This window comes from Lissotriton helveticus, chromosome 6 (assembly GCF_964261635.1).
Source record: "Lissotriton helveticus chromosome 6, aLisHel1.1, whole genome shotgun sequence".
NCBI classification, from domain to species: Eukaryota; Metazoa; Chordata; class Amphibia; order Caudata; family Salamandridae; genus Lissotriton; species Lissotriton helveticus.
Window position 1 is genome coordinate 2,044,010,710 of NC_136067.1, and position 25,314 is coordinate 2,044,036,023.

General features: G+C 47.6%; 1 protein-coding gene across 2 annotated transcripts in view; it reads left to right on the forward strand.

Annotated features, from left to right (window-relative positions):
• The first annotated feature begins 1,638 nt into the window (after positions 1-1,638).
• LOC144762012 (sterile alpha motif domain-containing protein 12-like) overlaps positions 1,639-25,314 on the forward strand; it is a 101,317-nt gene continuing 77,641 nt past the window's right edge. The window contains exon 1 of one of the 2 annotated variants that reach the window (XM_078647175.1): positions 1,639-2,070. The gene's annotated coding sequence lies outside the window, so the exon portion shown is untranslated. The remainder of the gene's footprint in view (positions 2,071-25,314) is intronic. The other variant, XM_078647176.1, reaches the window with a different exon arrangement.

Here is a 25,314-nt window from a genome sequence, read left to right on the forward strand (position 1 = left end):
CACCCATCCCGACAGACCACGCACGGAACCTAGGCGTCATCCTGGATTCTTCACTCTCTATGAACAGACAAGTCAGCGCCGTATCCTCCTCCTGCTTTAACATTCTTCGCATGCTCAGAAAAACATTTCGCTGGATCCCCTCCGAAACAAGGAAAACAGTCACCCACGCTCTGGTCACGAGCCGACTGGACTACGGAAACACCCTCTACGCAGGTACTACCGCAAAACTCCAGAAGAAACTACAACGAATCCAAAACGCCTCAGCCAGGCTCATATTAGACATCCCACGCAACGAACACATCTCTGGTCACCTTAAAGACCTCCATTGGCTACCCGTCAATAAGAGGATTACTTTCCGACTGCTTACCCACGCACACAAATCACTCTACGACATCGGACCAGAGTGCCTCAACTCTCGACTGTCCTTTTACACCCCCTCCCGCCAACTTCGCTCTTCCAGCCAAGCCTTCGCCACTGTACCTCGCATCAACAAGACCACCATGGGAGGCAGATCCTTCTCTTACCTGGCTGCCAAAACATGGAACTCACTCCCCGCTTACCTTCGCCTCACCCAGAATCACCTAGCGTTCAGAAAGCAGCTTAAAACATGGATATTTGACAAATAATCCTACTCCCCTTCCTAAGCGCCTTGAAACCCTCTGGGTATGTAGTGCGCTATATAAATGTTATGACTTGACTTGATAGCAGAATTGAAGGGCGGTAAAGCGCAGGTATCTGCCGGAGATAGCGCTGCGTGTGCCTCGAAGCGCGTCGGGGTTTGGCAGCGGGCGGCCCATCCTCGGGTGGGCGGGGCTTGTCTTCTCCCGGGGCGAGGCAGTACTGTCCAGGCATGCACGGGGCTGTCTAGCACAGGAGGGTGGGCGAGGGCCGGGGCTCAAGAATGTGCGGCAGCCGGGAACAGAGAGGGGGGGGGGGTGCGGTGGAGGGGGGGAGTCCTGTCACTCCCCAGCTGTGGCGTGAGAGGAGGCAGCACCACGTGGCCAAGAAAGGGGAGTCTTCTCATGAACCCCAGGAGGATGAACCTCGCGGGCTGCTGACAAGTGTGCAGCAAGCGCAGTGCGAAGCAGGCACCTCCATTGTAATATTTAAAGCACATAGAAGACACCCGGCAGCGCTGCGTCGTGCGACCGTACGTCATTTACAATGCATGCAATAAAGAGGTATCACTGACGTGCCCACAGAAGAACTCCCAGGTAACACAGGGGTGACCTGCACCTCTTCTTAAATGACTCATTTTAGGGGTACCTGCGACGCTTTCCTTCCGAAGTATAAAGTACGACTGTTGTAGAGAGGTGGAGGGGTCTCACTCACAGTTTATTCTAGCTTTGAATTTCTTAAATAGGGTCAGAGAGCGAGGCTGCAGGGTGAACCTACAAAAAGTTCTCTACAGAAACTGTTTTTTTTTCTTTTTGCAGTTTTATATAGCGCCAAGTCGACCTGGAGATTTGAGCGCTTTACATGAGCACCAGTTACGTTACAGATGGACACAATAATTTTCCTTGGGCACGGGGAGATGAAGTGATTTGCCCCGAATCACAGGGTGCAAGGGTGTCCAAGGGCAAGTTATTCGTAGGTTTGGTGATACTTTTGTACGGAGTGCTGCCAGGTGCAGACGATGAATGCAGATCTTGTGATATCGGCAGTGCGGGCACAGGCCGGCAGACTGCACCAATAAATCGCTCTCAGTGCAATCTGCCCGGCTCCCCGCCCCCTCCCTCCGGGGCGGAATCTATGAGGTTTATTTCCCCTCTCTTCGTCACTGTGCCAGGGCCCGGCGGCACCGCACTTCCCCCAGCTGAACCGCACCCTGCTGGTGCCTCACCTGCCAGGGGAGACCGGATAGCGCCTTGCACCGAGTGAACCCCGCGGCTTCTGGGCGCTAGCGCCCTGCTGTGCATTCTAGGCTCTCTCAGATGCTGCGGGTCGAGCTGAGTTGCAGGAAGGGGTCTGGATCTTTCTCACCGAGGGCTTGGATTCCTTCATCTCTCCTCATAGTTCCTTGAAGGATGGGCCCGGCGGCTGAGTCACCGGAGACCGCTCCTTCCACAGGTAAACGGCCCGTTTCCTGATTTTTTGTGTGTTTTTTTGTGTAAAGTTTTTATACGTTGCTATACTCATACATTCAGATATTTCGAATTTATTTACACCGGAGGAGTGCTGTGCACTTGGAGGGGTGCCCATAAAGACGGGCCTTTTCACCCTCCCCTTGCATTAGGTGTTTTGACCCTCGGGCTGTGCCGTACGCCGGTGACCGCCAGCACGAGGAGCCAGCCAGCCCAAGGATGGAAGGCACATAACTGCCCAAAACTAAATGTAACTACGAGAGAGAGTTCCTGGTCCCGGGAAAAGACCCTGCCTGCTGGGACAACAAGGTCTGCCCCGACCTGCTGAGGTTCACATGTAATGTAACATACATTTTACTGTGGCAAAATTAAATTTAGGGAGCGAGGGTAAACTCAGGTAAAGGGACCTCGGTTAAATTCCTGGTCAACAGGGCACAAGTCCTAAAAAAAGAAGTGAGGGGGACACTGACGTCACGACAGGAAGTGATGTCACGAAAGGTGGCTTGCACCATCAGACTCATTGCCTCCCCTCGTTCAACCCTTAGATGCGGTTGCATCAGTGAAGCCAGCGCGTGAGCAGCGTTCTGAATGAGTTCCGATCCCGCCCCAGAGAGGCCAAAGAGTGAATGTGTGGCTCCATTTGCTCCAGACCAGTAATCGAGCTCCTGGTAAAATAAGTGGGGGGACGCCGTCCACCCGCGTGGTACCATGACTCGAGCCCTGCTGGTCATCCAGCGGTTGCCTCCTATTCAAGCTCGTTCTGGATTGCGAGAGAAATCCTGGCCTTCCTCCCAGGAGGGATGCACCGTGCAGCCGCTGCAGGAGGTCTGTCTCAAGTCGCCCACTCTAGTAGTCTGTCCTGCCCTCTGATCATATGAACATACTTCAGGGATCCAGAGCTTTGGCCCATATTTATCAAAAATTCACGCAACGCAGCCAGTCACGTGGCTGCGCTGCGTGAAACAGAAAAGGCAGAAATGCAACGTATTTACCATTGTACATCACATTCTTGTCCTTTCCTAGCGCTGGGGCACTTTTGGCTGCCTAGCGCCAACGCAGGCATCCTTCCATCATGTTGCACGGGTGCTTGCGTTGGCAGGATTGATTTTGAGAAGGGAGGGGCTCCTTCCTGCACAAACGCAATCTTTAGAGGAGAGGTCTTCAAACTTTTTGATGCCGAGACCACCTTGTCAAAAGGTTTTAGGCGTTAGGACCCCCACCCAGGGCCGGACTGAAACCACAACCGGGCCTGGCAAAGTGCTCGGCCTCCCCCCACTCCCCACTTTTGGAGGTGCCGCCGAGCTCTTTGCCGGGGCCGGTTTTTCGACCGATTTTGGTACAGGGCCGATTTTGCAGCTATGCTGCAAAAACGGCCCTGTAACAAAAATCAGCCAGTAACAAAAATGGCCCCCAGGGGCCCAAAACTGCCCCACCCGTGCGGCGCAGCGGGGGATTGCCCGGTGCCCGCTATGGCCAGTCCGGCCCTGCCCCCACCTTGACAAACATTTCTGGAACCTGGTACTCTTCTTCATCAACAACTCTCGACAACCATATCCACTCCAATTCCCAAAAACAAATCATTTTTACATTGGTGAAATAATAATAAACCGTGTTTAGCCAACCAAGGGTGAGTGAGCGTGTGGGCGTGGTCTATGATGTCGCTAAAAACAAAGGGCCTCCTTTATGAAGAATTGGCGTAGAGCAGCGCTGTAAGTATACTTGCTGCGCCGCGCCAATGTGAAAGGGCAGGATTTCACTGTATTTATGAAACACAGTGCATTCCTGTCCTATTCCCTTGCATTTGTGCACAAGTTGCTGCCCAGCACCAACATAGGCAGGATTGTTGTTGCAAATTAAAGGGCACCTTCCTTCACTGAAACAATCCAGAGAGGCGTTTCCCTCTTTTTTTTGAGCTGCAGAATGCAGCCCACGTGGAAAGAGGAAGAAACAAGGAGAAATGAAAACATCCTCATTCCATTATGTGGCATAAGGTTTTGGCATTGCCCAAGGTTTACATAATTTAGCTAATCTAGGGCAGCAGCAAAATCCATGGGTGATGTGGGGAAACCCCCACGCAATGCCCATGGAACGCCTCCTTTTTTATTTTTTATTTTTTATTTTTCATATTTCTTTTTATTAACATTCTTGACATAGATATACAGTACAGAGGCATCAGAACATTCTTACTTAGTGAAGACAATGAGTAACAGCTCTTTGCAACATTATACTGCAAGGACAGGGTACGGGGTAGAGAAATCATCCTGATCAATGCTACTTGGTGGGCTGCAGATATCCCCTCGATAAGAGTTCCACGGGCTCCAAATTTGGGACCATTTTTTAGGGCACCCCGGGCCGTGTACACAGTCTTTTCTCTATACATGCACCAGTCGAGGTCTTTTTCCCAGGCTTCTACTGAGGGTGGTTGCGCCGCTCCCCACATTTGTGCAATATTCCTCTTTGCCAACATTACTCCCAATGTAGCCCACTGTGTTTGGTAACTATTCAGATCAGTAAGCTCCCATATATTCAAGAGGCATCTACGTGCTTCTGGGCGGAGGACTAATGTGAGTACGCCACTTAGTATGTCATATACTTTTCACCAATAGGATTGCATGTGTTCGCATTCCCATATAATGTGTATGAATGTGCCTTCTTGGCCGCACCCTCGCCTACACTCTCCTCCCTCAGCCCTACCCATTTGTACCAGACAAGGCCCCATAATGTACAGCCTATGGAAAACTTTGAGCTGCACTAACCTGAGTCTAGCTGAGATTGCCACCACTCTAGGGGAGGATACCGCCTGTTGCCATTCTTCATCGTCCCGATCATCAAAAAACCCACAGCGGACCCAACAGATCCAAACAACTATCGCCCAGTGACCAACATCCCTTTTCTTGCTAAACTCATAGAAAAATGTGTACAGAATCAGTTGAGTCAACATATCGACAACTTCGCACTGCTAGATGACTGCCAATCTGGATTCAGAGCAAATCATAGTACGGAAACAGCAATCCTAAACATTGTCGATGATGCTCTTCAAGCTCTAGATCGCAATCAATCCTGTCTACTCATCCTCCTAGACTTGTCAGCAGCATTTGACACAGTTAACCACGGAAAATTACTGAACAGACTGCAAGATAGGATGGGAATATCTGGCACAGTACTGAAATGGTTCGAATCATTTTTAAAGAACAGAACGCAGAGATTTCTAGTAAACCAAGCACTTTCGCCATCTTGCCCTAACACACTCGGAGTACCGCAAGGATCCACCTTATCTCCATCACTGTTTAACTTATATATCGAACCTCTCACAGAAATTCTGCGGAATTCGAAAATATCCTACCACATGTACGCAGATGACACACAACTTTACATCAAGATTGCTAGCCTGGAAGACATAACCACAATGAACGACGCCCTCAAAATATCGCTAAAATGGTTAACTAACAATCATCTCAAGCTCAACGCTGACAAAACAGAATTCTTACTCATCACACCTCAAAAAAACAATTCATTAGTGAAAGAATGGTCTAAAATGATTACAGCATTAAATTGCATCCCAACTCTAGTAGATTCAGCAAAATCTCTCGGAATCACATTGGATGAGAACCTCAATATGAAAACACATATTAAATCTATGGCAAAAAACGCCCGCTTTCATTTGAACTATCTAAGGAAGATGAAATCCTTTTTAACGGAGACAGACTTGAAACTAGCTGTACAATCTCTGGTTGTCTCTAGGATAGAATATGGGTGTACTACATTTGCTGGCCTTCCAAAAATCTCAACAGCACCTCTAAAAGCTTGCCTCAATTCAGCGGCAAGGCTTATTACTGGATCCAGGAAATTTGATCATATCTCGCCTCACCTGAAGACCTTAAATTGGTTACCGTACGAAGCTAGAGTACAGATGAAAATGGCATGTATCACCCATAAAGCGATTCATCACAACACACCTAAATATCTAGCCCACAAAATAGAAATCTCAGGAAGAAACAGACCTGTTAGGAGTACAAATTATCTACTCCTGAAACCACCTATTTTTAATAAGAAAAAAACTTATGAGAGGACATTCTCAGGAGTAGCTCCAAGGATATGGAACACCCTTCCTGCAAACATCAGAAAAATCAAAAACACGATAACATTCAAGAAAGAAATTAAGAATTTTCTTATGAGCAAGTTCATCCCATAACAAAACATACGCTACTGAAGACGTGACGCGGATTGTTTGACAGTATACCTTATATGGGAGTAGGATTTGACTGACTGATCTTTGAAGAAATACTATCTCAGAATAGTGCAATTAAATCGCAATCAATTCCATCACATTGGTATTTTCCACGATATCAAACGTTTACGATCTAAATTGATATATATATTATGTTTGTAACTTGATCACAGAATGTTAAGCGCTCTGATACCCACGGGTCTTGTTCGCGCTATAGAAAACGGTAAAATAAATAAATAAATAAATAAATAAATCGTCCAGTTCGATGCCATCATTCACGCACTTTTCCTGTAGTGGCTGGAGGTGATCCGCCTTAGTATTAATCAATTTCTTATAAGTTAATGATATGATTTTCTCAGGTAGATGACCATCTAGTAATCTATCTGCCAACGGGGAGGATTCAGGGGGGAGGAGCCTTTAGGGAGGTGTGATTGCATCGCATGGCGGACCTGCGTGTATCGAAAGCGCTCTGAGTCAGCTAGTTCATGTTGTTACTGTAGAGAGGCAAATGTCTTCACTTCGCACTTCTCCCACATTTCTTTAAGTTGAGAGATCCCAATGAGTTCCCACCTATCAAATCCTTTCCACTTCCATAGATTACCCAGCTTTTTAGAGTCCCATAAGGGGGTTGCCAACTTAAGTTTCTGCCCCCATACTTGGGCTTTAGCGGCGGTATGCCAAGTGTGGATCTAGTGCTTAGTTGGGGCCGTCAGTGGGTAATGGTTAGGATTTGAATAGAGTCCCCTGTTATAATTCCCTCCCGAGAGGAGCCACCTGTCCATAGTATACCCGGGATCATCGGGGCGACCACATGTGCCGTGATTGATGGCCGCAAGATGCGCTGCCCAGTAGCATTTTTTGAGATCTGGGAGGCCAATTTCTCCGTCATACCAATTCAGTGTGAGCTTGTTCAATGCAATGCAAGGCTTCCCGTCCCACAACAAATCCCTCTGGAGACCCTCAATTTCTTTAAAGTACGTCATCGGGACAGAATCTAGAGAATTCTGCAAGGCATATAAAAGACGGGGTAACAACATCATTTTAAAGAGAGCCGCTTTGCCCAGCAGCGAGAGAGGAAGCGTTTTCCAACTGGCTATATTATGTTTAAGCATCTGTAGCAGAGGGAGACGGTTGTGATTGAAACGGAGTGTTTGGTTCAAGGAGATAAAGATTCCCAAATATTTGAAGCCCACTGAGCTAATTTGAATAGGAAAGTCTCACGGTGGAGAGAGAGGGTCTCCCTTGAGGTCGTACAGGAGGGACTTATTCCAGTTGATGAAGAACCCAGAGTATCTACCAAAGATTGCCAGAATGTCCAGGACCACCACCAGGGACTTCCTGGGGGATGCCAAGTACAATAATATGTCATCTGCGTATAGTGAGATACGGTCCTCCCAGTCAGGGGACCAACGCAGACCTCGTATTACTGGATCCCTCCGAATCCATGCTGCTAATTGTTCCAAGGCTAGGGCAAACAGAAGAGGGGAAAGAGGACACCCCTAACGGGTCCCACGACTCACTGTAAATGTATCTGATTTTTTATTGTTGACCACGACCTGCGCCTTGGGCTCGGAATACAAGAGGCGCACCCACTGAGTGAAGCCCGGACCAAACCCCATTTTTGCAAGAACTGCCAAGAGATATGGCCATACGACGGTATCAAATACAATGGTCGCATCTAATGACACAATTATAGCTGGTTCTTGGATCGTAGCTGCTCTCCCCAGAACCCCATGCACTCTGCGCAGCTCCAGTGCTGTGTTTTGGTGTGGCATGAAGCCTGACTGATCAGGGTGTACAAGTCCCCCAATTATTTTGACTAACCGATTCGCGAGGAGCTTGGCTACAATTTTGGGCTCTACATTTAGGAGCGAGATCGGTCTGTAAGAGGCACAATCAGTCGTGGGTTTACCCTCCTTATGAATGGTTACTAATGTAGCTACCCTTTGGTCCATTGGTAATATTCCCAGCTCCTTGCTTTCATCAAACATGGCTTTTAACTATGGAGCTAATTTGTCAGGCCCGAGTTTGTACAATTCAATGGGTATACCGTTGGGACCAAGGGCCTTCTCTGAGTGTAGCGATCTAATGGTCTGCGCTAGTTTGTCCGTTGTCGCTTTCTAAAAAGTTACGGTCTTCTTCAGAAAGTGTGGGGAGCGCTATGTCATGTAGTCATTTGTGAGAGTCATCCTCAGTATAGGGTGCAACAGTCGTGTACACAGTATTGAAGTGGCTGGCAAACTGATTTGCGATATCTTGTGGGTCAGTTATGGAAATACTACCCGTACCCCTGAGTTCTGGAACCAGTCCACTTGCCAACTCCTTTTTGTCGAGCCAAGCGATTAGTTTCCCCGCCTTATCTCCCCGATCGTATATTCTGCCCAATTTTTTCCTCCCCATACTTTTGGCCCTATCATTTGCTAAAGCCTTGTAATCGCTTGTTTAAGTCACAGCAAGTGTAGTTTCTCTGGTGTAATCTCAGTCTCCAGTTCCCCTTCCAACCGGTAGATCTCTGCCTCAGCTTCTGAGATCTCTTTCTGTCTGTCTTTCTTCATCCCTGCTATTAGGGACAGGGCTCGCCCCTGTATTACTGACTTAAAAGCTTCCCACAGGGTCTGGGAGGAGTCTACTGTCCCCTCGTTTTCTTGAAAGTAATTATCTATGGCTTTGACAAGGTCTTTACGGATTACAGGATCCCGGAGGTACCACGGGTTAATGGGGGCAATTCTCCCCACCCTTGCCTGGCTAAGGACTATGTGCACCCACACCGGAGAATGATCGGAGATGCCCCAGGCTAAGTGTCTGATTTCATGAATGTGAGTGACTTGTGAAGCGGGGACTAGGATGTTGTCTATACGGGAAAGGCTGTGGTGGGCCCCGGAGTGGAAAGTGTGTTGGATTCTTTCTGGGTTGTACGTTCTCCACCCATCAGCTAGCCCCAGTGCCTCAAGGAAGTCTGGCAGCCATTGAGAAGATGGTCCTATCTCACGTGGAGGGTGGCGGTCCAACATGCCCGAGGCCACTGAGTTGAAGTCACCTCCAATCACTAGAAGACCTTCTGGGAGCGACAGTAAGAAAGTGCCCAGGCCTTTAAATGTAGTATTCTGTAGGCCAGGTGGTATGCACACTGACATGAGTGTTATGGTGTGTCCTTCCCACAGACCCGTGACTCCCACATATCTTCCCCGATCGTCCGTCCATGTGGAACTCACGGCGAGGGGAAATGAGTTTCTCATCATATTGCCAACACCTTGTGAGCTAGTTGTGAAACCAGCGTGTGCCACCATTTTGTATCCCCATCTATGCAGCGCCTTACAGGAGTTTCCCACCAGGTGCGTTTCTTGAAGCATGATAATGTCAGGGGCCTGCTGTTTAATATACTGCAGGACAACACTGCGTTTGACCTTATCCCCAAGCCCTTTGACATTCCAACTCAGTATTTTAGCACTTTTGTCACACTGTGCACTCATTGAGTCTAGAACAAGCCTTTGTATAAGCCTTTGTATCCTCTATATCAATGCCAATGTGTCTTGTCGAAGCTATAACCATAACATTAAACAACTGTGAGCCCCCAAACAACCCCCCTCCCTACTTCCCTGCACTCTTGGCGTGGAAGAACCCCCACCTCCCTCCCTGCTACCCTGCTGCGTAGGCTACCCACATCCCCAACTAGCAGAGCGTTTGTCGCCCAACAACCTGTTAACTAATATAGGGGTTGCAGAGCGTCGTTAACTTATGGCTCTGCGAGGTCCTATTACAGCCCCGGTCCAGGAGAAAAAAGCAGTTGCATTGTACTAAGAAATCAATAAAAAGATATACGTCATGTGAGATAGGACCCTCACCTTACCACCCCATGACCTACGTCATGTAACACCGCAGTCAGTCCCCAAATCTAATATCTTCATCGGTGGAATTCTTCTCGCTGCGATGTCCTTGACATAGCAGTCAGCCCCCAAATCAATGTCTGCATTGGTGAGGTTAATCTCGCTACAATACCCCCTTACCACCCTCAAGCAATATACATTATGTGGCACAGTGGTCAGTCTTCAAATCAAGTATCTGCATCTGTGAGGTCACTCTCGCTGCAAGTGGGAGGTCGCTGGACTCAAAGATCGGGACCTCTGGGAACGAATGTCACACAAGTCCTTTCCGTCTCGCCCACCGGAGGAACCCGGTGAGCGTTCACAAGTGTCCCTCCAGTTCTCGGTCACTGGTAGATTGTCTTTCTTTGACCGTGTCCCATTCTGTGGTCGCGCTGCATCCAACTAGGCCTGCACCTTGGATGGAGTCATGAAGTACCGTGACCTGCCATTAGCGATGACCTTAAGCTTAGCCGGGAAGATCATCATGTACTTGATGTCCCTGTCCCTGAGGGCTTGCTTCACTCCGTCAAAGGTGCGTTGCTCCTGTTGCACCTTTAGAGTAAAGTCCGGAAAAAAACGCACTATCGTGTTTTCATAGGGAGGTCCCCCTGTTGTCGCGCCGTCTGCACGATGGCATGCCGATCCCTATAGTTAAGGATCCTGGCAATGATTGTTCTGGGAGGAGCCCCAGGCTTCAGTGGGGGGATCGGTGCCCTGTGAGCCCTCCCCACTGGAGAGTCGTTTGGGCTTTAATTAATTCAATATTAAATCTTCAAGGAACAGATCCATGCTAGGGCCTTCTGCCCCTTCCGGGACCCCCACAACGCCGTTATTGTTCCGGCGGGCCCGACCTTCTTGATCCTCCAATTTCAGGGCCACCTGGCGGTGCTGATGAGTCAGCTGTTGGACTCTCTATTCAAGTTTACGCACGGAGGATTGGAGCTCTGCAATGTTCGTCTCAGTTACTGTGACTCGTTCCGAAGTTTTGTTCATATCGGCCCGAGCAGATTAATTTCCAATGAGATTTTTTCGATTTTAGTTTCAAGTGTTGTACCCAGCACCTGAATGGTGGTCATACTGGAACTAAGAGAGGGTTCTGAAGTGTCCGCTTGGCCCCCTGTTGCACCCTCCTCCGAGGGTGGTTGTCTCGTAACAGCATACTTGTCTAATTTATTTGTTTGGACCGACGGGGCCACTTTCGGCTTCATTTTTAAGCAGTCCCGGGCCCAGTAGAAGACAATCCACACTCACCCCCAAGAGTATCAGGACCTGTGGATAATAGATTGACACCAGGGTAGGTGTCTGGGTGTGCTCCACGGGTCGGTGCCCAGGTTGTTCCCACCTAGTCACACCACCTTTGGTAGTCCAATTAAGTCCCCGGGGTATATGGGCCACTAATTTCCCACCACAGCACCCTCTTGCAGATGGGGTCAATACATTGATGCTCAGTGGGTCCCCTTAGTCAGCCATAAGTAGGGAGGCGGCCAACTTGCGTCACAGTTGTTTAATGCCTTATCCACACTGTCAGGCACTACTCCCTCCACCAAGGATTCAGATAGCTGCACCTACTCCCAGACGCACACTCGGGGGGTGCCCCTCCACTCCTAGGCTGGCCCGTCTCTTTCAAGGGACTCGTGGCTCGGGGAACATTACGATCGGCCTCCGAGGGCTCTCTACACCTCTCCCTCCAGCACCTTAATGTCCCACGTTGTAGGACGCGCATCTCAATTGCCGGGCCCTCGAGTCAGGGAAGGTTCCACCACTCCACATCAGCAGCCAAGGGGGGGGCCCAAGCAAACTCTCCTCGTTATTGGCACCAGACGGTGCACTGTGTCTTTGTCCCGGACCCCCAGTTGCAGCCCGGGCCTCGGCCACTCAGCATCAGAGCCCGTCCACGCCTCACAGTACCGGGGCCATCCCTCACTCACCGTCACATGTCGCCGTAGATCCGCTGCTCCCGGCAGGCGTCCACTCTACACTGGACCACCGGGTGCTCTCGGGCCGCCGCCTCCGTTGGTCCGCCATCACTCAACACCGCCCAGCTCCTGGTCTGTACCGAGCGGGTATGGCAGAGCGGTTCCAGGGATTGACCTCGATTGCTTGCGTTCACTGGATATGTGCGGAGGCGCTACTTCCCTTCAGCTGTCGTCGTTACGAGGTGCCCGGGAGCCGCACTCATACACCGCCGGCCCTCACACTCGGCAGCGCCTCCGTCTTGGACGTCATGTTTCTTGGCATCTGTGGTGCCCAGCGTTATGGGGAGGAGTGCATCTCAGAGCAGTAGGCTTCCCGCAGACTTATGATAAAGTATATTGCCACAACTCCCAGATCACTGCAGGATATTCTGGACTGTCCTCCCGGCCTCGGCGGAGCTCACTGTCTACGCGGCCATCTTGGCTGACGACAGGCCACGCCCCCCATGGAATGCCTCCTTGAAGCAGAATAAAGCCACGCAGTGTCTTACTCCATATGTATAAGGCAATGTAAAGCCATGCAGGATGACTTTGCGCCGTCTCATAGGTATGGTTGAGACGCTTGCGCCGCCGGAGCATTAAAAAAAGAGATGCTCTGGCAGCGCAAGACTCTCATAAATAAGCCCCAAAATATTCTTTAAGTCTTTTAGGTTTTTCACCATCAGGTAATTACATATAGAATAATGGGCAGCTTAAATAAAAAATAAATAAATAGAAAGTTGCTACTCAGTGGGCCATGCACTGTAATACATTATGACACCTCTATTAATGAATGCACTGCAGACGTCTGTGTGTAATCAGAGAGTCACATAATTAAATCTAGTTTGATGCAGTGGAGAATAGTGACTTCTGTATTTTTAGTGCTACGAGGTCACTACCTGTGACAGAAAGCACTGTGAATATGTAAGTCATTATTTTATACCTGCAATACACACAGTATAAAGTAGACTGATACAGAATGTGCACATAGTTTTATGATAAAATGGTGCTTTCGAAATGTAGATTTTAGTAATACCAGACCGTATGAAGTGCATTTTATTTTTACATAACTGTCCCTTCAACACCTCCTTAGGGATACTAAGGGCTTTGTAAATACAATTGTGATTAAAAGCACACACTTCATAGCCCATTTGATAACTCTGCACTACCTCTAACAAAAACAAGTATTTGTCATCACAAAGCTTGAAGTGAATCCATCAATTAAAGCCAGAACCAGCTCCCAAGCACCCTTTACATTTGCACATTTGCATTTCATTCAGGCAAGCAGGCACACAGGCACGCAGGCTTTTCACAGCACAGGAGACTCAATTAATGAAAATTCAGCTGAAGCATTTACAATCGAAATTAGCCGTCCCAGGACAGTTGTCTTTTTCCAAAGGAAACATTTTGGATTTCAGGAAGAAGTGAGGCTGGGGAATGTGTGACCGTCTTTCCAGGACAACAAATGCAAAAACAACAGTTGATGGACAGAATGCAGAACATTGTCATACATTCACCCCAGTACAGAGATCTGGACCTAAATCCATTGTTTCTTTGCTCACCATGCCATTCCAGTTTGGACCCAGCCATATTCAAATCAGTCTTGATGCTGCGCCCAATGGGAACAGTCCAGCCAGAACTGCTAAGCCAGGTCCTCTCTGGACTGAAAACAAATCCTAGGACCGGTTTCGGGCTTTCAGCCCTCTTCAGCCAGGATAGCTTGATTCCAGTGGCATGGAGAGCACAGGACTCACGTCTGAGCATACCCGTCCCACTCGGGATGACAAATGCAAAAACAACAGGTGATGGACAGAATGCAGAACAATGTCATACATTCACCCCAGTACAGAGATCTGGGCCTAAATCCATCATTTTTTTGCTCACCATGCCATTCTGTGGGTTGCGCTCCACAAATTGAAGACCTCTGCCGGAGAGCTGTTTTCCTCTTTCTATGTGTGCTGCAAAATGCAGCACACACACTTAGAAGAAACAAGAAGAAATAAAGATATTTTTCCTTGTTGCGCCTCTGGTGGTGAGGCGTACAATTCTGGTGAATTCCCAGATCTACTCGTGTTGGTAAATCTGAAAATCTGTCAGAATCCATGGGTAGATACGTAGGAACACCAACACTCAACTCATGGCTCACCTCCCTGTCTCAGAGTAAGGCTTTACTCTAGATGTATCAAGCTGCACAGGGCCACGCGAGGTGGCCTCGATAAATCACATGTTGGTTTTCTGACGCCCATGCGTTCCTTGCGTGGTGCAAGGGTGACGCAAAACCTTCATAATTATGCCCCTTTGTGCTTTGAGCAGTCGCAAATGGCATGACTCACGGTTGAGGGGGTGGGGGAAGACGTGGGGAGGGGGTCACACGGGGAGAGGGGGGTTAATTTAAAATAACGTACCTTCGCCTCAGGTCCCTCGTTGCTTCTCCTCTTCTGCTCCTCCTCCGCTAAGCCAATTACAATGCTGCAATGGCAGTGTTGTGATTTGCTGGGACGCCGACTGCACAGTCGTCTGTGGGGAGGCCTTTTTCTCCATGTAGGCTGCATGCAGCCTACATGGTGAAAACAGGAGAGTGCAAACAGTCAGCGCCCACAACAGTGTGCAAGCCACTCCTCCCATGCCTGGAGCAGGACCGTAGTATAAAAACAATAATCTCATTCAAAAAAATGGTTGGTAACGATACAACCAGAATCACCTATGTGTAGGTGTATACTTTCCTTCCTTAGCGATCATCATTAGACTGATGGTGTCTAAAAAGGAATAATAAAAACTTATATCTCAGTACAGTAAGTCCCCAAACAATACAGGAATACGTCCCCAAACAATACAGGGGACTTACTGTACTGAGATATACGTTTTTGTTATTCCTTTTTAGACACCATCAGTCTTATGATAATCACTAAGGAAGGAAAGTATACACCTACACATAGATGATTCTGTTTGTATCGTTACCAACCATTTTTTTGAATGAGATTATTGTTTTTATACTAATTATTTGCTTTTCACACATTGCAGTAGCAAACATTGGGTGGGTCCTGACGAAGGCACTGGCAGAAGGATGTCTATATGTGTTGAAACATGTTGACTACTTGAATACTTTAGACAGTTATTTGTTAACACTGTCTTTTTTTGCACTGTTTTTAGCTTGAGTTGTGGGAGACATCAATAAAGTTATGGTCTGTCACAACTCAATTTTAACTTCACTTTTCACCCACGCACTGCACTTAGTTCCCATAAAATCAACCGCTCGCATCTGGTAATAGCTCATACAACTTTAGTAAAACATCCTCGGGCTCCCCATCACTATGATAAGGTTGTAGCCCTTAGAGTCACTGGTTGACTAAAAAAGAAGAGACCCAGATGATGAAGCATGTCACCAGGTTTGGTGAGTGCTGGGAATCCGTAAATTTATTTAAGATTTTTCCTTTTCCTTCACAAACGTGCATCTTGTTATTGTTTTTCCTGCAGAGTTTACAGGGTACAGAACACTCAGTATGTACCCATGAATACTCTAGGTATGTGACTATAGTATTTTGGGGCAAGGTATCCAGGTTGATCTTTAAATATTGCCTCTGACCCTATCTTAAAGGTTATGTGTTTTTTATCTGTGGCAAATGACCTCAACCACAACGGTTGGGGTCCAGGAACCCCTGTCTGCCCAATAGCTCCCCCTTGAACGGGGTCTTAGACATATATCACCTATACAGGCCAATATTGACAATTTATTGCACCATGATCAAACACTGAACGGTGGCCTGGAACACGTAGCCACAGGTGTTATTATAATTCAGTGCACTAGTATTCATTTTATTGAACCTTTGACCTGAAGGGTGCACATACATCTCTGCAACAGATACCCAGTCAACTAAATTATGATTTATATGTTTATTTAGCATTTAGGAGAAGTGTTTGCTGAAAAGATATTAAGGTCAAAGTCCCAAAAGCAACGCAGCTGCGGCTGTTAGAGTAGCTTGTGAATATTAACTTTCCTCGCTGGACTGCTTATGCTCTCATGCGGCATCACTTACAGGATCACTTTGCCTTAGGAATGAAATCGCTGAACAAATTTCTGAGAACAGCACATTCTCAGCATGTTCTGACTTGAGTTCCCAAAATACTTGATTCAGAGATCCCTGGGACTTCTGTTCCATATGTCCTCAGTGAGGGATCTCTTCTTTTTCAATCTGACTGGAGACAGATTTAACTATGTGCCTGATCTCATGTAGCTTGTGCAAAGAGGGACTTTGTGTTAGTCCCCTTCAGCCATTGGTCAGCCCTCTTAAGCCAATGGTTACTTTAGGACATCCCCCTTCAGCCATTGGTTTGTTTGGGTCAGCCCTCTTAAACTAACCGTTACTTTGGGACAGCCCCTTTCAGTCATTGGTTTGTTTGGGTCAGCCCTCTTAAGCCAATGGTTACTTTGGGACAGCCCCCTTTAGTAAGTGGTTTGTTTGCGTCAACACTATTAAACCAATGGTTACTTTGGGACACCTCCCTTCAGCCATTGGTTTGTTTGGGTCAGCCCTCTTAAGGCAATGGTTACTTTGGGGTAGCCCCCTTCAGCCATTTGTTGTTTAATTTTCAGGTACCTCACTTTAAAGCTAAGGTCTTCCCATGTTCCACACTGTCCTTGTCAGTTGTTGTTACACTTAAAGGACAACATCATGCTGACAATAGGGCCGAAGCCCATGCCCTTCCTCCCTCGCAATCCTTAGATACAAACACCTAAGACTACTTGCTTATCATGTCTATGTTCCATCATCATATGTAAACACAAGGAGATGATGGACGAAGCGCTGAAACTTTTCAGACACTCACCCCCAGTCACAGATCTCGGTTGAATGCATCATCGGTCTTTAGCTCACTTTGCCTCCCAGTTCAGACACAGCTATATGCAAATCAGTCTTGAACCTGTGCCTCATGGGAACAGTCCTGCCCGAACTGCCATGCTATGTCTTCCCTGGACACCAAACAAGCATTCTGGGACTGGTTTCAGGCTATCAGCCCTCATCAGCCAGACTACCTTGAATCCAGTGGCACAGTGAGCAAGGGACCCACGTCCGGGCATACCCTGCCAACTTAGGGCGAACAAAGCAAACACAAGGAGATGATGAACGAAGCGCTGAAACTTTTCAGACACTCACCCCCAGTCATAGATCTGGGTTGAATCCATCATTGTTCTTTAGCTCACTTCATCACCTCAGTTCAGACACAGCTGTATGCAAATCAGTCTTGACCCTGTGCCTCATGGGAACAGTCCAGCCCGAACTGCCAAGCCACTGGAATCAAGCTATCCTGGCTGATGAGGGATGAAACCCAGAAACCGGCCCTAGGCTGCTTGTTTCTGGTCCTGGGAGGACCTGGCTTCGCAGTTCGGGCTGGACTGTTCCCATGAGGCACAGGGTCAAGACTGATTTGCATATGGCTAGGTCTAAACTGGGGTGGCATGGTGAGCAAAAGAATGATGGATTTAACCCAGATCTCTTGACTGGGGGTGAATGGTTTGATTTGTCCTGCATTCTGTCCATCAATTGTGTGTCTTTTCCATCATCATATGTGACATACCAAGTAACATGGATTCAAGGTGTGCACTACACATTCTTCATATGGGCTAATACTGGTATAGCCATGCTATTTCCACCTGCTTAAGCACCCCAGGAAGTTCTCACTACAAAACCCACACTTCACTAACTTGTTGAGACCCTTATTTCCTGATAGTTAAGTCCAAGCCTCCCACATTTGGAACTTCCGTCATCAACAATTCCACTGCTCACTGGTCTCAAAGATCTACCCTCAGTGCTTAAAGAGAGGTCTGGGATTACTGGGTCCAAGACTGAGATCAGTGAGTGAGTCAAAGTAGAAAGCAAGCTATCCCTTTCAAGAGGAAAGGGATGCTGCACCTCTAGGGCAGGATAAGACAGCAGTCTTAGAGCTCTACATAGTTGTGGCACCAAAGTACTACAAAAACCCATATAAACGTCTTTTATCCAGGTATGGGAAGCACTCATGAAGAGATAATGCTACTCAGGAGCACAGAAAATCCGTGCAAGGTTTCTGCAAGGGGTTTTGTGCTGACGTGTTGTTTTATGTTGACATTTCAAAGCCCATTTTCTATACTTGTTGGGCGAAAATTGATAGGCCTGAAAGACAGACCGGCATCCAAGAAAACCAGGGCACCGTGCCACCCCCAAGTTCTAATGCCCCAACAGAGATAGGATTCCTGGATGTATTGAGGTGCCATTGACATGCCCCTAACAGAGGTGTTGTTATAAAATGCCTGATGGGAAGGATGTTTAAAAGGATTTAGGGGCGTACACTGTACATTCAACATTGTTAGATAGTTAAAGCGTGCCAAGAATTAATCGGAGCTCATGGATTCTGCAAGACATTTTGGGGAGTTGACTGAGAATGGTACATTTTAAAAGAGGCGGGAACACATAACATTACTCAAAACTTTAAAAAAAATAGAATTTATGGTCCATGTTAGAAGGAAGATTGGGGTTATCCACTCTGTACCAGCAACTAGATATTTCAGTTTCAGTATGAGGACATATTACCAGGCAAGTTTCCACAGTGCTCCTGTAAAGCAGGTTTTACAGTTACCATTTAAGCACACACTGCCATGCCAGTACATATATATATTCTGTTAATGTATTTATTACCAAGGCAGTAAAATAGTTTAGTGAGTTAAGTTCCCACTCCCAGATTTGCTGACCCCAGGCTAGAATTCCAGCAAATATAGCAAATATAGCTCAGCTGCTCACCCTGTGAGGTCAAAACAATAAGTAGCATTTATCTGGATAATAGAGGCTCCTCCTAGTGCTTAAAATCGATTCAGCTTGTGCTATGTTATGTTATGTTGAATTTATAGAGCGCACAGCTACTTAAAGTGTCCCGGCGCTAGCTCCTGAAGAAAGAAGTGTCCGATTGTCTGATTAAAACAGCAAAGTCTTGAGATTCTTTTTGAAGATCAATGGGCTAAGGGCAGCAAATTCCAGGCCAGGCCAGCCCTGCGCACAAAGGAGTTGCCACCGAGACGCTGACGCCTAAACTTAGGGGTCTGCATCAGCCATTGGGTGGAAGACCGAAGCACTCGCCCTGGCACATAGAAGGCAAATCTCTTTTGTAGGTATAAGGGGCCGTATAGGGCCCGATGAGCAATAGTCAGCATTTTGAATCTCAGGTGTGATTCAACTGGCAGCCAATGCAGGGCACCCAGATGTGACCGTACACTGTCTCTGGGAGATAGACCCATAAGAAGTCTGACCGCAGGGTTCTGCAGCACCTGCAGTTTTTTGACCAGGGACTCCAAGCAGCCGACCAGGAGGGCATTGGCGTAGGCCAAGCGGGACAAGATTATCGCACAAACCACTGTTTCTCTGGAAGAACTCGGCAAGAGGGGAAGAAACTTCCTCAAGCTCTTAAGAATGCCGAAACAAGTGCCGGCCAATTTCTTCACATGCGTCACAAAGTTCAGGTTTTGATCGAACCAGACGCTGAGATTTTTCACTGCACCAGTTCTTTCGGAGGGCCGAGGAAAACCCGGAGGCCAAAGCCTCTCTCTGAAATCCGAAGGAAAGGAGCCAAACAACAGCACCTCAGACTTCCCTTCATTACATTTCAGTTGAGCATTGGCCAGCCAGTGAAAACGGAGGATAAGCAGTGTTGGGCCATCCCAACCCACCTTGTGCCAGGTAAACAACAACTGGGTATCATCGGCGTAAGCCATAACCTTAGCCCCCAGTGACTCCGCAAGATACGCCAGAGGAGTCACATAGATGTTAAAAAAGAGTGGGCTAAGTGATGAACCCTGTGGAATTCCCGTGGACACCGGCAGGGACGCAGAGGCACTTGGGGGAAGCCAGACTTGCTGCTGCCGGCCCTCAAGGAAGGAACTAATCCAGCGCAGACACGTGCCCGCAATGCCTATATCAGAGAGGCGATTGAGGAGCAAGGCATGAGGGACGGTGTTGAATGCCGCCAAGAGATCAAGCATAACCAATGCTGCTCTCCCGCCGGCATCCAGACACTCCCGGATTGCCTCTGCGACCTCCAACAAGGCGGATTCCGTGCTGTGAGCAGCACGGAAACCTGACTGTGCCGGATGAAGCCCTTTAGACTCCTCCACGAACTTGGCGAGTTGGAAGGTGACGGCCTTCTCACAAACTTTCGCCAAACTTGGTAGCAGCGAGATAGGACGGTGGTTCTCAGGCACTGAAGGGTCTAATGACGGCTTCTTGAGCAGCGACAGAATCAAGGCATGTTTCCAAGCTGTAGGCATAGAGGCAGTAAAGAGTGATTTATTGATCATGAAGTTCACCTCTGTATTTACGATGTCAGCCAGGTCGGACAGAAGCCTAGCAGCACAGGGATCGTTGGGTGAGCCGGACTTAAGGGCCTTCAAGATTTTTAGGGAGCTGGCAGGATCGACTTGCCCAAAATCCGAAAAGATGGTGAGTGGCTCAATCCTACTGATAGGGCGGGCTAACATCACCCTGTGGATCCCTGGGGAAATGGATAGCGAGGCTTGGATACTGGTTATTTTATCCTTGAAAAATGCCGCCAAGGATTTAGCAGATGGGGCCAAGAAGCTTTGAACGATGGAAAAAATCTCTTTAGAGTTGTTTTTGACTCGCTCAATGCGAGAGGCATAGTGGTGTCCCTTGGCCTCTCCAATAGCTGAATAGTAGAGCCTTTGTTTTGCTCTAAGAGCGTTCTTGTCAACAGGACGGTAGCCCCGGACACGCCAGGCTCTCTCGGCAATTTTGCACTCATGTTTCAAGGTCCTCAGCTTAGGAGAGAACCAAGGTTTGGAGGGGGACTCTCTCCTCAGCGTAGACTGACATGGGGCAGACAGAGACACAACCGAACCAGTGATCCAATCAGCGAACTGGGCTACGTTGTTCTCTAAGTCCCCTAAAAGGGAGGGACGAGAGGCATGCAAAGAGACCCTGAGAGCCCCTAGGTCAGGTCTCCTAAAGGCCGGGGCTGATGGCAGCGAGCAGGGCGAGGGGAGTTCAGCAAAACCCAAGAGAAAAAAAATGGTGAAATGGTTGGACCAGGCGACCGGTCTCGGTCTCTTCACCAAGAGCGGGAAATTGGCCCCTATAATATCTAAGGTGTGCCCTCCAAGATGGGTAGGAAACAAGACTCTTTGAGAGAGGTTCGCCAGGTGGAAGGCATCCAACAGGGCAGAGGAATCCGATGCCTCAGCGTGGTCAAGATGGATATTGACATTCCCAAGAAATATGAACCTGGAGAAGCGCAAAGCGCGCTCGGCCAGTACATCCCCACAAGAGTCCAAAAAGCTCTTGGACGGTCCGGGCGGTCGGTAAACCAGGGAGCCACCAAGCGTAAAGTGGGCGGAAAATTGTACGCTGAAGTTAAGAGCCTCACAATCCCCAGGAGGGAGGAGGACTCACTGTGCAAGGCCCAGCTGTCCCTAAGCCAAATGGCGAGGCCACCGCCTCTGCCCATCTGGCGATCAAGCCGATGGACTTTGAAACCAGCAGGAGTGGCCAGGGCAACTATCGGATTGGAGTAGCCATCCAACCATGTCTCTGTAACGAACAACATGTCTAGATCATTATCTATAATAAGGTCGGCAACATCAACACAATCCCTCCTCACTGATCTAGCATTGATAAGGCAGGTGCTGATGGTCCCCTCCATTGGAGTATTCACAGGTATGGCCGTTGTCCGAGGTTCAGACGCAAATCTGAAGCCACACACAGGCAAAGTCACTAGAAGGTCCGATGGACCAAACTCTATGGGAAAAACAAGCCGGCGGTTTAAGGGATTTCAACTCCTCACTAGTGAAATGGATAAGGCTGTTGCCGTAACTGCACGTATCATGCCGGGCAGAGTGACTCGCCCTGAGCGCTGACTTAGCACGGACGGGCGCAGACGGGCTTGCCTTAGGCGCACCCGCTGCGCTTCCGGGCTGGGATCGACTTAAGGGGTGTGGCTTAAGCTGGCGGGCAGCGTGAGACAACCAGAACGCTGACCGCTCGTGACGCGGGTCTCGTCCAAGATGGCCCCTGTCACAGGGAATAGCCCCAGGAGAGCCGCCCCGGAGAGGTACACTCAAAGAAGTATCGTTTTAAAAAAAATTAGAGCAAGGTAACATGAAACGTCAAAATAGTAGCAAAGCAATGGCCAACTAAAATACAAACGAAATGCAGGCTGTGTAGGTCCCCAAGAACCCCCTATCCTCCCCCCAAATTCCCTCTAAAAGAAAGTCACAGCAATGCAGAATTTTTAAAACAATGAGGCGAGCAAGCAAGCTTCAAGAAGCGCCGCTCTGCTGAATGGGCCTGGCTAAATAACCTTGCCTTGCCTGAAGCCGGCGGGCAGCGTGAGACAACTAGAACGCTGACCGCTCGTGACGCGGGTCTAGTCCAAGATGGCCACTGTCACAGGGAATAGCCACGGGAGAGCCGCCCCGGAGAGGTACACTCAAAGAAGTATCGTTTAAAAAAAAAATTAGAGCAATATAAGCAGCCTCTATTGTTCGCTGCCTCTCCTGGGTGCTGCTGACTGGGATTCTAGCGGGTTAATTCACTATTTCACATAAAGAATTATTGGAGTGTGGATATTTGAATCTCAATCTCTTTGTAAAATCATCAAACTTAATCGCCCACTAGTCGTATGGACTTTTAGTTGTCGACTTGAAGCGTTGAGACGGAGCTAACATCGGAAATACGTTTCAAATACTGTGAAACCGATGTGACTTCACAATAATAATCCACATTTTGTAAAGCGCACAATCACCCGTAAGGGTCTCTAGGCGCTGGGGGCCGTCAGGAAGATTAAGCAAGCTATTGCCCAGAGTCACATGGTGCTGGGCTAATCTGCTGCCGGTGCTGGGTATTGAACCATGATCCCCAGATTCCAGAGTCAGTCACCCTAGCCGCGGCGCCACACCTCTCCATGTCAGATGATGGCATTGAACCATAAAGGTTTATTATCCAAGTATTAGTCATATCACAATCAATGAAATTTGAATTGATTAAGAAAATATATGAATACAGCAAGGATATTAGGATGAACAAGTCCTCTAAATTTAAGTATTCTGAAATACAAAATGGTAACAATCAATACGAAAAGAATGCAAAATATACAAATTAGGTGTTCCATAAAGAAACTCACACTATCAAAATTAAGAGATGAAAGAAGACTGGGGATTCCTAAAGAGGAAGGGAAAGAAGGCGTCAGCATTCTGTGATCCTTAGTAGAAGTTCACGGTAAACGAAAGAGTGTCTAGCATGTAGCTTTCCACTCAGGGAAGAACCCAACACAGAGTTCTGCTCTCTTCTAAGTCTGGGCATGACCTGCTGTAACTACCTATGGAACATGAATTAAAAGCACAATAGAAGGTTCCAGAACATCCATATATCACTCCCACGGTCTGCAGCCAGTCCCATGGTGGCATTTGCTAGGAGCTGGTAAACACCCTAAATTCCCATCCTCACAGAATTAGGCACACATCTGATTGGCCTTGAGAATTGCATCTTCCTAGTACAGGAGGCTTCTTTCACCATCTTTCCTCCATCTCTGCTGCCAACTTTCCATTCTCAGGCCATGCTATCAGTATAATACATAGCATAAACATTTTCACAGCATACTGGCAACTTTAAAGTGTGAAATGCTCAACTAAGGCTTAACGTCAAGTTAAATACAGTATTATTAATCATTAGCAATTGAGCAAACATCATTAAAGTGTAAATATATTCAGTAATTGTGGCTACATTAATTATTCTTCAATTCAGTACAAATGCATATGATTTCTTAATGTGCTCAAAAGTGGTAGCCTGCTACAATTATATTAAGGGGAAACACACAGGTTAATGAAGTTAGACTGACATGAAATATATACAGGTTACTTCTTTTTCCTATTTATCTTTACTCAGATCTCTTCCCATTTCTTTTCTCTCCCCAATCACCCTTCTTCTATCGTCTAACTTGTAAATACATTTCTTTTCAATTGCAGTCATGGAACAGGTCAAATTCTGTCTATGGGCATAAGCAGTGGCAAGCTGAAATACAGGCGAAAGAAACTCTGTCAGTGGCATAGCTGGGGTGTGGGTGTGGGTGAGGCGGCCTGCCCCGTGCAGCATACTTTTTGGGGGAGGCAGAGGTGAGCAAGTCATGTCTGTCGACTACCGCCATCCCCCCGCCCCCAAGAACAAGTCGTCCATCGGCCACCCTCCCCTCCTGGAACAAGTCGTCCGTTGGCTGCCACACCTGCTCTTAATTGCATCAAGCGGCAAACATAGCGGCCGCCCCAGGTGGCAGTAGGTGTAGCTACCCCACTGAACTCCAAACTGTTTCAATCTCACTGGCATTAGGGTCTGAATTCAAGTGTTTGTACATTGGAACTTCTGAAAAGACAAAATCATAATTCGAAAAGTAATACTCAAAGTAACCCTGTTGGTATAAAAGACCAAGCAAAATACTACAAGTAATACCATAGATAAGAGGAAAGTGGTAATATGCAATACCCTCAGCTACTAAAGCAGGCAGTGGGGTGCAAAAAAAGAAATTATTCTCCTCCATTGTGTCAATATATTCATAAAGCAACCTAAAACATGTGTTTGAAGAAAAACCTCCATTTGTAGTATCCTTACATAACTGCTTAAAATGAAAAATGTGAAACGTGTCTACAGCACAAATAGATGTGGTAGGTTGGGGGGTGGACCTAAGAGGATCTGTAGGAGTTGGGAAAGGTAATCCTATAAGCAAAGCAGCTAACACTATGATAGTAATGATTAATACTCCAGCTACTATCAGTCTACGCCTACCAGGATTTCATGGCTTCACTACTATCAGACCGTTAAGAGAAGAAATTGCAGCAAGCAGACTTATTTTCTGGAACATTTCTACTTGTGCAAAACTGATTTTGGTGATGTACAATGTTGGTTTCATATACAGCAAGCTTCTTGAGCCATCCCTAGCCCTACTCCGTCTTCTTCTAGAATGACAACCCTACTCTTCTTCTGCAGCCTTGGCTCTAGGGAATCTTCCTAATTCAGCAAATCAAAGTTCATTGAAATGCAAAGTTAATTGAAAATGTCTAAGTTCAGTTCAGGAAGAGTTTAACAGAAACACAGTTCGTTGTTCAGTTCATTAGTCATTAAATCAGTTCATGAAGCAAAACTCCGCAGTGAGACTCGGGTTCA